This window comes from Parasteatoda tepidariorum, chromosome 1 (genome assembly GCF_982258835.1).
Source record: "Parasteatoda tepidariorum strain Cologne lab strain chromosome 1, Ptep-v5.0, whole genome shotgun sequence".
Taxonomy (NCBI): Eukaryota; Metazoa; Arthropoda; class Arachnida; order Araneae; family Theridiidae; genus Parasteatoda; species Parasteatoda tepidariorum.
In genome coordinates this window covers 44,234,315-44,247,037 of record NC_141755.1, presented here as the reverse complement: position 1 = coordinate 44,247,037, position 12,723 = coordinate 44,234,315, and the positions used below count along the sequence as shown (strand labels likewise).

Sequence of the window (12,723 nt, the reverse complement as noted above, 5' to 3'; positions counted from 1 at the left end):
GTTTATTAAAATTGCGTCACAAGCCAAAATCACAAATTTTATTTCTAATGTGGCACAGGGAATGAAAATGCGTTTTAAGGGCTGAGATTCCGATATTTTTCTTCACAAAAAGTAGGCCGGTTTCCATATTTATTATATTCTTTAGTCTACATACTATCTATATAAGCTATTAAATTTATTAAGCTCTTTTATGATGCTGTCAACACAACTGTACAGCTGAAACGAGGGACATCTCCGAAGTCAAAAGTTTCATTTTAATACTTAGTGTAACAGTCAAGAGCGGAGTTACACCTTCTCTATACAGGGCACAAATATCACGAGCAGCTTTTGTGGCCTCTGAACTGTGATTGAGAAGGAGGTGTCAAAAATGCTCTTTTTTCTCAATTGGATATTCCATTTTAATGATTTAAAAATAAACATGAATAAACGCGAGAAAAAAAAAACGAATGAAACAAGACATAGATTTTAGTAGAACAAAACATCCTCTTTCGAATTAAATCATTATTAAAAAAAGCATGTAAATTGCATTCGGATTGTTAAAACTAAAGGGAAAAAAATGGCGGAAACTTTGTTGGTAACCCATTATATTGATTTTCTGCACAATGACAGTGTTTCGCTTTTTTAGTAAATTTTAACTTATTTTTAAAATGCAAATTTGCTTTTCATTACTATAGACGAATACACAGGTCATAATTGCCCTGGAAAAGAAACGAAGCAGTTTAATTTCGAAAAATAAATTATGTTCTTTATTTTTTTTTCTTTAAAAGAAAACAAAATTATTTTTCTTAATTTATTTAGCTACTTATCTTTTCCCGTTTGTTAAACCACTGATTGTAGTGTCCGATAAATGTTTGAATGATGTTCTCACAATATGTAATTACATATTACTCCAGTTTAAATAACATTGTGATATATACTTAGTGAGCAAAATTGCTGTTTTACGACTGTTCCTATTTTGGCGCCGAACTTATTTTTGGGAGTTTTTTCTTTCTTCTACTTCAACCAAGCGAGTCCAGTAATTTTACGAGTCTTTTCAACGTTTTTGGGAAAGATAATTTCATCTGTAATGAACGATACAACACAAGCGTGCCACTAATTTTTGAAAACAATGACATGGTCGTAGTAACTGTGAAAGAAAAGAAAACCCTTTAACTGTTATCTGCACTATAACTACACTCTCAGTAGTCTCAGGAAAATTTTTCTGATAAGTTGTTTTCGAGAATGTCTCTAAAAAGGAAGTAATATGCACCTGTCTTCTTCTGAATATCTTAAAAAGGTAAGTTTACATCCATTATTTTCTCTTCTGAAAGTATGTAATATTTCATTTTCAATAAATTTTTTTTATCGCCATCGAGTGTTTCTGTTTGCACTATGCAATTGTCAATATTCGTTATATGCCAACATTGCCAAAATTTTAAAATCCACACTTGTATGAACGATAATCTTATTATTTATTATTTATTTATTTGCTTATTTATTACTGATTTATTTATTATTTATTCTGAGCCGAGAGCAGAATTCGAATCGACCAGCCAACGCTGAGATCAAACCTAAATGCGAGCGCTCTATCATGTGAGCCACCGCTGCTCTCACGTTGATTACTGAGTTTATCTGACATAAGGAAGAAAAATAATTAAATATCTAAAAACCTGAAACAAACGTTTTTGATTAATGAGAGCTATACGCTCATAGACATTCCTGACGCTATCTTTAAAATTGTCTGCGATTTTATTTACGTAAATGCGCTAGCTCTAAACTCATGAGAAAATTTCATTTTGCCCATTGGCAAAATGGGTGCTGTTTTAGGTTTGATGACGTGCACACGTTATTTGGACGTCATCACACTTTTCAATTGCGTTCAAGAGTAATAATAAACAGTGCGCAAGCATCGTCATTGCATGCGTTGCTATGACGAGAGCTGCTGTTTGATGATTATTTTAGAATTCTTTTTTTCACTTTTAGTTTTGTTACGCATTAAGTTGGTGAGTTTATTTTTGAGATATGGGACCAGAGAGATCCCATACTTCTTGAGTTATGAATAAAAGAGAATTTCATCATTTGAACGATATTTTTTTGTTTTTAATGTTTTAATTAAGAATCAGAAATTCTAACCTGCAGTTCAAACTGGATAGTTTTCAATACTAATTCAGGCGAATATCCCAAATAAATATGGTCCCAAACTGATTGACACGGTCCCAAAGGTTACAGTTGTTTTGAATACTGATAAATATGAATACTGTAGATGAAAGAGAGTTTTCTGATGTCCTAAGAAACGTATATTGGTTGGAATTGAAAACTAATTCAGCACATTGGACGACACGAGAACAAACATCAGTAGATGAAATTTTTGCAAGGCATTACTTGAAATGTTGTGGCGCTTATGAGAGTATTCTCAGCTACTATGTTCCTTTATACGGTAGAATGTAAAAAAAATAAATTAAAAAAAAAATTAGACAACAACCATTTTGCCAATGGGTAACCAGTGATAACAATTTTTTATAATTACTTTTTTATTTTTCTAAAATTTCTTTTTCAGTATTTTAACGTGAATAAAGTGCTCCTTATCCAAAAATTATTTTAATTTTTTTTTATTTAAAATTCACTGTTAATGTATTACTATAGCTGTATATTGAAGATACTTTATAGTAATTTTAAATTATCTCTCAGAACAATTAATAGTTTCATTACATTCGAAAGTGTGTTACAGATAACGACCTTTAACCTCAAAGAACACCATGCTTAAAGGTATCGGATGATTGTCCTTAACAAAAAAAAGAAGAAAAAAAAGAATACATTAGTGTAGGGAATAATGGGCAAGCGTTTATAAGACAAAACCCCTTAGTAATAAAACAGTGACGGAAATATCAGGCAAGCATATTTTAGGTAATAGCCATTAATCTTAAAGGATCAAAGTACCTTTAGGATAATTTGCTTTGAACAAAAGAAGAACAAATGATTTTTAGTTGCTTTACATGCATACTTAATTTAAAATCACTAAATATTTTCAAAAATTGTAAATATTACTCAGTTTTTTCCAAAAAAATTGAAAAAAAAATTAAAAATGTCCCAATTTTTAAAATTAAGACTTTTTTATTTCGGCATATTTTTCTTTTAATTTTTCTTCTGAACAATTTAATTAAAATTTTTGATCGATTTTTGGAATCAGGGGCTAAAATTGTCATTTTCACCCACTGTTCTAATTTAGTCCTCATTAGCAATGTTCGAATTTGCCCCAAAATATTCTGGAGTTATAAAAGAGACAGTCAGACACAAACTCTTAATTTTATCATTATAGATTGTAGAAATAATTTTGATGAATCTTATGCGTATTACATCTTACTGTAATTATAAATTTTTGTTTTATCGAATACTAAAAATGGTGATAAATATTTTACGCCAAGTTGTGTAAAACAACATTATTCGTGCACCAAGAACTACTTTTGTGTTTGGTGCAGTGAAACAACAAGAACCAAAAGTTATCTGTTGTGTTTCACTCTAAGGTAGTTCTCATCATTTTTGGTGAAAATGTGTTTCAAATTTTTTACATCATTGATTTAAAAAAAACTAAACCAAAAGGTACGAAAATACAAAAAAAAAGCCAAAAAATGAAATAAAGGTAGTTTAAAAAAAGTCATCTTGAATCAATGAGAAACGTATTTCTCGTTGATATCTGTTGAGAAAATACATCTCTCTCTCCTGTGTTATTTAAGCTAAAATCTTGCTCAAAATTATTATGTTACCTGAGTAAATTTATAAGCGTAAATGGAACAAAAGTTGAGTTCGATCGTTTACACACAACAACTGTGCGTTTTTAACCTTTTCATTTATGCCCAACTTACAGCTCAGTTTGTTTCTAATTTTTGTTGCCAAGACGTGAAAAGAAATTTCAAAGGTTTGTGGGACGATAATCGTATCGATAAGACGTAAATGTTACTTTTTGATATATTAATTGTGAGATTCGTATTGTAATTTTATTTTTAACTTCTTAATAAAATTATCTTCTATTGTGACCAATTGTTATCATTAAAAGTGTTAAACTTTGCCTACATTACTTTTTCATACTAAATCTGATATTTATAAAGAAAATTAAATGATATTTATAATTAATTAATGTAAATTATTAAAATCAAAAGAAATTTAATAAACTAAAAATTTTGTGAACGTTACTTTTTATAATTCAAAAACTTTTATCTTATAAATGAAACATTGTGAGATTATAATAAAATTATAAATAATTATTATGATAAAAATTAAATAATTATTATAATAAAAATGTCACTAGTTACCTGCAAAAATAAGTTTATTATTTATTACTTTATGATATGAAATATTTCAGTAAAATATGCTACAGTAAAGGAAGCTTTCCTTTCTCTGTTTGTAAGTATTATTTTGTCTAATGGATATAAGTGTAATGATGGAGAGAATTTAGTGACCTATTTCTTTTTTTTAATTTTTAAACCTATGTCCGGACATGAGGGGAAAAATTAATCTTTTTAAACGATTTTTACATCATTTAATACTCTTAGAAATTATTTTATTTTCTTAGAGTACTCTTTGTAAGTATACAAAACCGGTTTTGTTGCTTAGTAGTAGTTTTAAGAACTGGAAAATAATTAGGTATAGTTAGTATTATCATGACTAGCCTTATTACGGTCATTATAAGACATCGGCAATGATCGGCAATAATTACCGATTGGCCTAAATTGCCAATTATATAACAATGAAATTCGTGACAAAGGCTGGTAAACAAAGACGGCTGAGTTCCATCCACTTTTAAAGCGTACTCTTTATTTTGAAATACGTTAAAGGAAAAAATACATACAAGGATTTTTTACATACAAGGACAAAGGAGGATTCTAAAGTTGAAATCTGGAATAAAAATACGTAGTCGAGTTCATTTTCCAAACTAGTAAAGTTGATGCTGTGATGCATCAGAAGTAAGTTTTTTAAAAATAATTTTATCAATTATTTCTGCATTAATAATGTTTCAAAATTAATAAATTTCGTGAATATTTACATTAATTTACAATTGAACAATTATTTCATAAGTTTTTTAAATTTAACAATTTTTACTCTTTTCATTTTTATTCTCCAGTTTTAGTTTAGGCATATTTACCTCCTTCAAGGTTTGTGTTTTTACAATTGACAAATGAAAATATTTTAATTGTGTTTAAGAATTTCTTTACGAATATTATTTTTTAATACGTTAAACTACTATGACAACTTTACTACATTATATATTACATCTAAATCTTTACTGAAATTCGTGCTAAATAAGACGTCACATTTTATAACTAGGTGTAATATATTATGAGATGATAATGGCTAAACAACAGCATTAAATCAGTTATTTACACTGTGAGAATAACTTCAGATATTTGCAAAGTAATTTTTGAAAATCTTTTCGAATATTAAATTTCTCTAGTTCAAATTTTAAAACATTATTTTTGTAACGTTTAAGACTTTACTTAGTTTTAATTTAGTTTTTCAAATTGATTAGTGTATTTTTTTCCAATTTTTTTTTAATCTATATATTTGTTTAAAAATAAATTACATTTTCCGTAGCTGTAAAGTTATGGTAGTATGACAAATTATTAAATATTTTTTATCAAAATTATCTTGAAGATGGTAAATATTTTTGTAATCAGGAGGAGATTTTAGTGATCTGCGCTGTATTGAGTTTGTTAACAAATAAACAGAACATTTCTTTTTAAAAAATAGGATATTTTATAACACCATCCCTTCTCCTCTATATTATTACATATAAACATAATATTCTATATTCTTAGATCTAAGCATTCTCTTTCTGCATAATAAAGGCATTTTATTTCCCAATTCATTCTGTTCTGTATGCTAATATAAATATGGGTGATTCTCACGAAATATGACAATTCACTGTCCTTTGCTCCAAGATCTAATACTATAATACTAAAAGAACTTTTTTTTTAAAAAAAATTAATAAATTGCATTGCTGTTAGCATTTTAAAATGACCTTGCACTAGCATTGACTGTTTTGTATAATTAAAAAATTTAATTGAACTTAAAAATGTCATTTTCTTGCCATGTCCCAAACAATGTTTCCAATAATAACTAGCTTCAAAACTTCCCATAAATTTTTCAATATCTAATTTTTTTATCTCAACCTGTGTAAACATTTCTAGAATATACGCAGAGGGTATTATTTACAAAAACTTCGTTTAAAAAATTTTTTTTTATCAATAATTTGTTTGTCCCAAGAAAATCTGTCATTTTCCTGGCTACTTTTATTTCGTGGTTTATAACCAAAATAGATAGAGCCAGCAATCAATATCTTATGTTAATAGATTGATTTGATACCCTCCTATATGAACATGTTTTGTTGTATGAATAAAGAACCAATTTTCTGGTTCAAAATCTATTTCAAAAAATTTTTCAAGATGAGTAGGTTTTTGTGTTGTTTTCCTGGCTTCTTGAAATCATTAATAACATAAACAACATAGATTTATCTGAGTTATCTTAAGAAATCCTGTTGTTTTCTGCAGAATGTAAACGTCTTAGGCTAAAATATTAAATTAAAGTCAAGTTATATGCTATAAAATGGCGAATTTGTCATTATCCTGGCTTATGAATTTCAGGACATTCAAGTGTTACCAGAAATTTTTTTAACTCCTAATACTGTAAGGAGGAAAAGCAAATATTAACCTTATACCAAGTTTATGTATGATGGTTGGTTGGATTTAATCAAAGTTATTTATTTATTTAATGATTGATTATAATTTCACAATTTTATTCTGTACACATTAGCAACAACAAAAAAAAAATTGATTCTTTCTACAGTGGATAAAAAGAATTAATTTAAGCAATTTATGGTCCATCTAACATAAAGGCTTAAGTTGAGTTACTTACTATTAACTTAAAATGACTTAATGTTTTTTAAATCTCTAAGCTAATGTGTCATTTTCCTGGCATTCAAGAATTGGTGAATTTCTATTTTATAATTTTTCTCGAGCAAATGTCAATAAACTACACTGCTGTCTGTAAGATATTAATAAATGTAACTAAAGAAGTTCAGAAATTTTTTTTTTAATATTTTTAAAATTTTAAATATATATATATATATATATATATATATATATATATATATATATATATATATATATATATATATATATATATATATATATATATATATATATATATATATATATATATATATATATATATATATATATATATATATATATATATATATATATATATATATATATATATATATATATCTTTTACTGAGGTGAAGAAATTCTCTTAATATCGGATCGAACTTCCTCTATCTGTACGAAGTGCAACAATTCCGTGGTGTCTGCACTCATTGTCTGCACTCATCTGCTTTGACAGACGGAAATCGCGACTCATCTGACCAAACTACAGTTTTCCTGTCGTCTAGGGTCCGAGTAATATGGTCACGAGCCCAGGAAAGAAGCTGGACCTGTTGACGTGCTGTTAGTATAGGATCTCGAGTCGGGTCTTCTGCTGCCATATCCCATTCAATTTAGTCGCATTGTCCTAACGGACAAGCGCATTTCTCGTTCCGCATAGATGCTTGCGGATATTTTGCACGATGTTAACGAAGACAATTCTGCTCACGAGTCAGCGGCCTCGGCCATTAAGTGCAGGCGGTCAGCTGCTGCGTTATCCTTGGTGGAATGTTATGCCTGAAATTAAGGGTTCACGGCACTCTTGACACTGCAGATCTAGGAATGTTGAATTTTATGATTTTTACTGAAATGGGATGCCCCGTGCGTCTAGCTTCAATTACTATTCAACGTTTAAAGTCTGTTAATTCTCGTCTTGCTGTCATAAGTACATCAAAAGCATTTTCAGATGAATAAGTTGAGCGCAAGCAAAAGTCTTGCCAGTGCATTACCCATGTACATATATAAGTATAAATATTTAGATATATATATTCCGGACTTTTAATCAGCTTTCTTTAAAGATAAATTTTAAAAAAATCAAATATTTAAAAAAATAATTTTTTTTTAATTTTGATAATTTTTCATCTCCTGTCATTATTCTTTATTTTCCATATTTCTATAACATTGCAGCTTACCCGCAATTAATAAAACTTATTTTCCAATAAAAATTAATAACTAAAAAAAAAAAAAGAAAAAAATTATATATATATATATATATATATATATATATATATATATATATATGATAGATATATGATATATATATATATATATATATATATATATATATATATATATATATATATATATATATATATGATAGATATATGATATATATATATATATATATATATATATATATATATATATATATATATATATATATATATATATATATATATATGATAGATATATGATATATATATATATATATATATATATATATATATATATATATATATATATATATATATATATATATATATATATATATATATATATATATATATATATATATATATATATATATATATATATATATATATATATATATATATATATATATATATATATATATATATATATATATATATATATATATATATATATATATATATATATATATATATATATATATATATATATATATATATATATATATATATATATATATATGATATATATGTATATATATATATATATATATATATATATATATATATATATATATATATATATATATATATATATATATATATATATATGATATATATGATATATATGATATATATATATATATATATATATATATATATATATATATATATATATATATATATATATATATATAGTGATAGTACACGCCCAAGCAAACAATTTTTATCAAAGAATGCATGGTCGAAAACAAAACGCAAAGGTCCTGGCGCATTTGGAAAGTTGTTTGATGCAAACGTGAAAGCTCCATTCCTGTTGCGAGTTACTGCGCTGCGTTACTTGTCGCCAAGCTTTCGGCCACTGCAGGGAAAGTTCGTGATAATATGCCTGGTGTGTTTCAGAATGTTCGCCTATCTTTTCTTCGCCGTTGTACTGCGCGCATAGCCTCTACCAGCCACTTATTGTAATCACATGGCATTAAATTTGCTTTTATAACTTAACTTCATCGTTCTTTGTGTGTTTTTGCCTCAATATATGTATATATATGTATCAATATATATATATATATATATATATATATATATATATATATATATATATATATATATATATATATATATATATATATATATATATATATATATATATATATATATATATATATATATATATATATATATATATATATATATATATATATATATATATTCCTTCTATCCCCTAACTTTTATCACCTCAGTGTATATACTATTACTGTACTCAGTGCATATATATCTGGTAATATGAAAGATTTGTTAGGTCCTTAGATTAAAAGTAAAAAAAAGGAGATTTTTGATCTTATGAAAATTATTTAGACAAATATTTATAATTATGTGAACAGAAATATTACTCAAATGAATGGAAAGGCAATTTTTTAAAATTATTACATAACTTATCACAAACATAATTTATCATTTTTTTTAACATTTTGGAGCTTATGATGCATTTATTGAATTATTGATTTGACGGAATTATTATGTTACTATCTGAATTATTAATAAGTTATCCTTTGATTAGTAAGTTTCCAAAGCAATTTTGTTTAGTTAAGATGAAAATTTGATTAAAATAATGTTGTTCGAGGAAGAATATCGTTGTAATAAGATAAGGTTTATAATGATTTTTGCCGTTATCTTTTGCAAATTTTTAAAACACATTTTTTCAATTTTGTCTATTTTAAATAAGTTGAAACAGAGCTCTCAAAAAAGTGCAAGTGGGGTCTTTTTGACAGGGCTCTTTTTTTTCTCGAAGACTGCAGAAGATATTTAATTTACTTGAAGATTATGAAAATTTTATTTTCTTTAAAATTTTCTTTTACTGTTGAAAATTGGGAAACCTTGTCATCTATTTTATGACATAGATTCTGTTCTATAGAGTCCATCATATGAAAGCATAGAAAAGGTTTAAGCGTAAAAAAAAAAAAAAAAGAAAAAAAAACTTCATGTAAATCAAAATACAGATTTAGAAAATATGACTAATTTCAACATTTTAAGATCCTTACTTAAGCAGAGCTTTTAAACGCAAAATTTTTTACTTTTTAAGAACACCAGTGTTGTGCATATAATACAAAAAAAAAAAAAAAAAAAAAAACTTGTATAAAATTTGAAAGAAAAAGAATAGTTGCAAAATTTTTTTCGAGAACGTAATTCGAAAAAGAAATAAAATAATTTTTTATTTCATTAATATAGGCAACTATCTGCGGTTTTAAATAATTCCTTTTTCTGTAATCACCCGAAAAAGCGAATATTTTAAGGGTCTTGCAAAGTCTCCTAACGCTTCTGGTTCTAATTGGTATTCAAGATCATTCCATTTCCCATTCATCCCTTCTTTAAATTTTTACGTCAAATTAACTTAAAATGTGGACAAAGATGTAATTAAGATACCTTGGACTATTCATTTCAAGAGCCATAATTCTCATAACTATTGGCTTTTTCCAGATTTCACCATTTGTGTGTTGTTGCTTTCTGAATACAATTGAGATAAACAAGGAAGGAAGGATAATGCCGCACGCGATGTATAATTATAGTCTCTTATAGCTAACGTCTCTAAATTATGATCTCATAAAAGCTTTTTAAGTGCAATACTATTGTTTTGCGGTTCATTGAAAGGTTTGTGCACCCTTTTGAGTTTTCTTTTGAAAATTGTAGGCGTTAAATGGTCGCATTGTCTGAAACTAATTAATCACACTCTTCCTTCTCATTGTATGTTTGAATAAGAAGAGAGAGAAACCATGCTGTTATTGAGTTAGTGGATTGCAATTCGAAACTTCACTTTAAAAATTAGTTTCAGTTTTTTCCTTATGAGGTCCTTGATCATTTCACTATGCTATATCAACAGATTCAAAAGAAATGTGTTCAGAGACAATGTCGGGAATTAATTGGTTATATGGTGGGGACAATGAAACTGTTGAAAGCCCCGTTAAAAATTTTTAACAAGGAAGGGAAATAAATTTTTTCTTCTTCTAGATCAAGGGTTTCCAACTGGCGGCCCGGGGGCCGCATCCGGCCCGCGAAGCCTTTTTTTGTGGCCCGCGAATTAAACTATATTATTTGTCATTTTTTTGCGGACGATTTTCGTAAAAAATCTATATGGGTTTGAAATACTTTTTTCGTTAATGAAAATCTAATTTCTTCGTTTCTGTGAAATTTTGCACACCAACAATGCAAAGAAGTTTATTTCTCAGGTTTTGCATCCAAGAAAATATTTATTCAAATACAAAAATAATCGTGTATGTTGCTCTTTTTTATTTCATTTTTTGGTATTTTGGGAATATAATTTAGCTTGTGCGTATTAGAAATTTTCTCGAAGAAATTCTCCGATTTAACTTTTTGAAACCACTCATTTTGGACGAAAATATTTACACACACATTTGTAAATTTTAAATTTAAAATGTAAATATCCATCCTCTGGTGGTTGCAGCAGACAAACCTGAATTTTCTCATTGAATATTTTGTGTGCTACTAGGTAAGTTTTAATGCCAACTTTTTTAAAGTTTTATATCATAACAATTAGATATCTGTCGCACATTAATTGTTTAATAGGTGCATATTAAAGTTATTGTAGCCCGAATTTTCATTACTTATTTAATATTTTTAAAAATATTATTAATATGCAACTAAATATTTTTAAATCTACTTCTTATTTTAATTTGTAATTCAGTACTTTTGTTTTGTACAACTTGGTAAAAATCTGACAGTAATATTTAATGTTCCTTCAAACATAAGGAGTCCTACACAAAATTATGATAAAGTTACAGCCCGCCATTTGATTTGTGTTCTTAATTGTGGCCTCCGGCCTCATGTAAGTTGGAAACCCCTGTTCTAGATATTGCTCATGGGTTCTTTTTTATTTTCATTCATATATATTAGAAATACATTACAATGCAATACTATACAGTTGCAATACTATTTACAAATTTAGCTTATAAATATTTCTCATGTAGTTCATCTTAATAAAAATATGAACCAGCAAAAATTGAGAACTTAATTATAATAATTTTTTTTTTAAATTTTAATTTTATTTTACTTTGTATGCCTTTTTTCTCTTCATTTTCATGCATTGTCATCCAATTCTGAACTATGTACCAAATTTGAAGTTTGAAGCTAGTCGGGAAGTTAGTTTAAAATCGATTACAAAATTCCACCCGGACAGACATACACGAAGGCAAGTTTATATAAACGTGGTAAAAAGCACAAAAATATTGGCATTCATGTTTTTGTATATTAGTGAGAGTTGATATTTCAAAAATCAAGAGATCAATCATTATTTAAAAAAATATTTGTTAATACGCTCACAAATTAAGATAGACTTTTCATCTTTTAGGAAAGGGCCTTCAATAAATTTTGTCCTGGGGCCTGTAAACCCTATACCCAGCCCAGTCTGGAGGTAGAAAGGATTTAGTTTGTGTATTTATTTTGACTGCTTTCTTCGCTTTTTTTGCTCTCTAATTGCTTGATTGCGCTCATGACACATTATTGTTACATCATAGTAGCAATAATTTCTTTGATTCTGCAAAAGTAAATGTAAAGTTAAGGAAGCGAACTCAACTTTTGTTTGTGGTTTCTAAAACTTTTTTTCAATC

At 27.0% G+C, this 12,723-nt stretch overlaps 1 protein-coding gene across 2 annotated transcripts in view; it reads left to right on the top strand.

The window, feature by feature from the left end:
* Positions 1–998: 998 nt before the first annotated feature.
* LOC107437193 (SEC14-like protein 2) overlaps positions 999–12,723 on the top strand; it is a 45,453-nt gene continuing 33,728 nt past the window's right edge. Inside the window, exon 1 of one of the 2 annotated variants that reach the window (XM_016049110.5) lies at positions 999–1,276. The gene's annotated coding sequence lies outside the window, so the exon portion shown is untranslated. Of the gene's footprint in view, positions 1,277–4,812; positions 4,938–12,723 lie in introns of those variants that run through there. The other variant, XM_016049109.5, reaches the window with a different exon arrangement.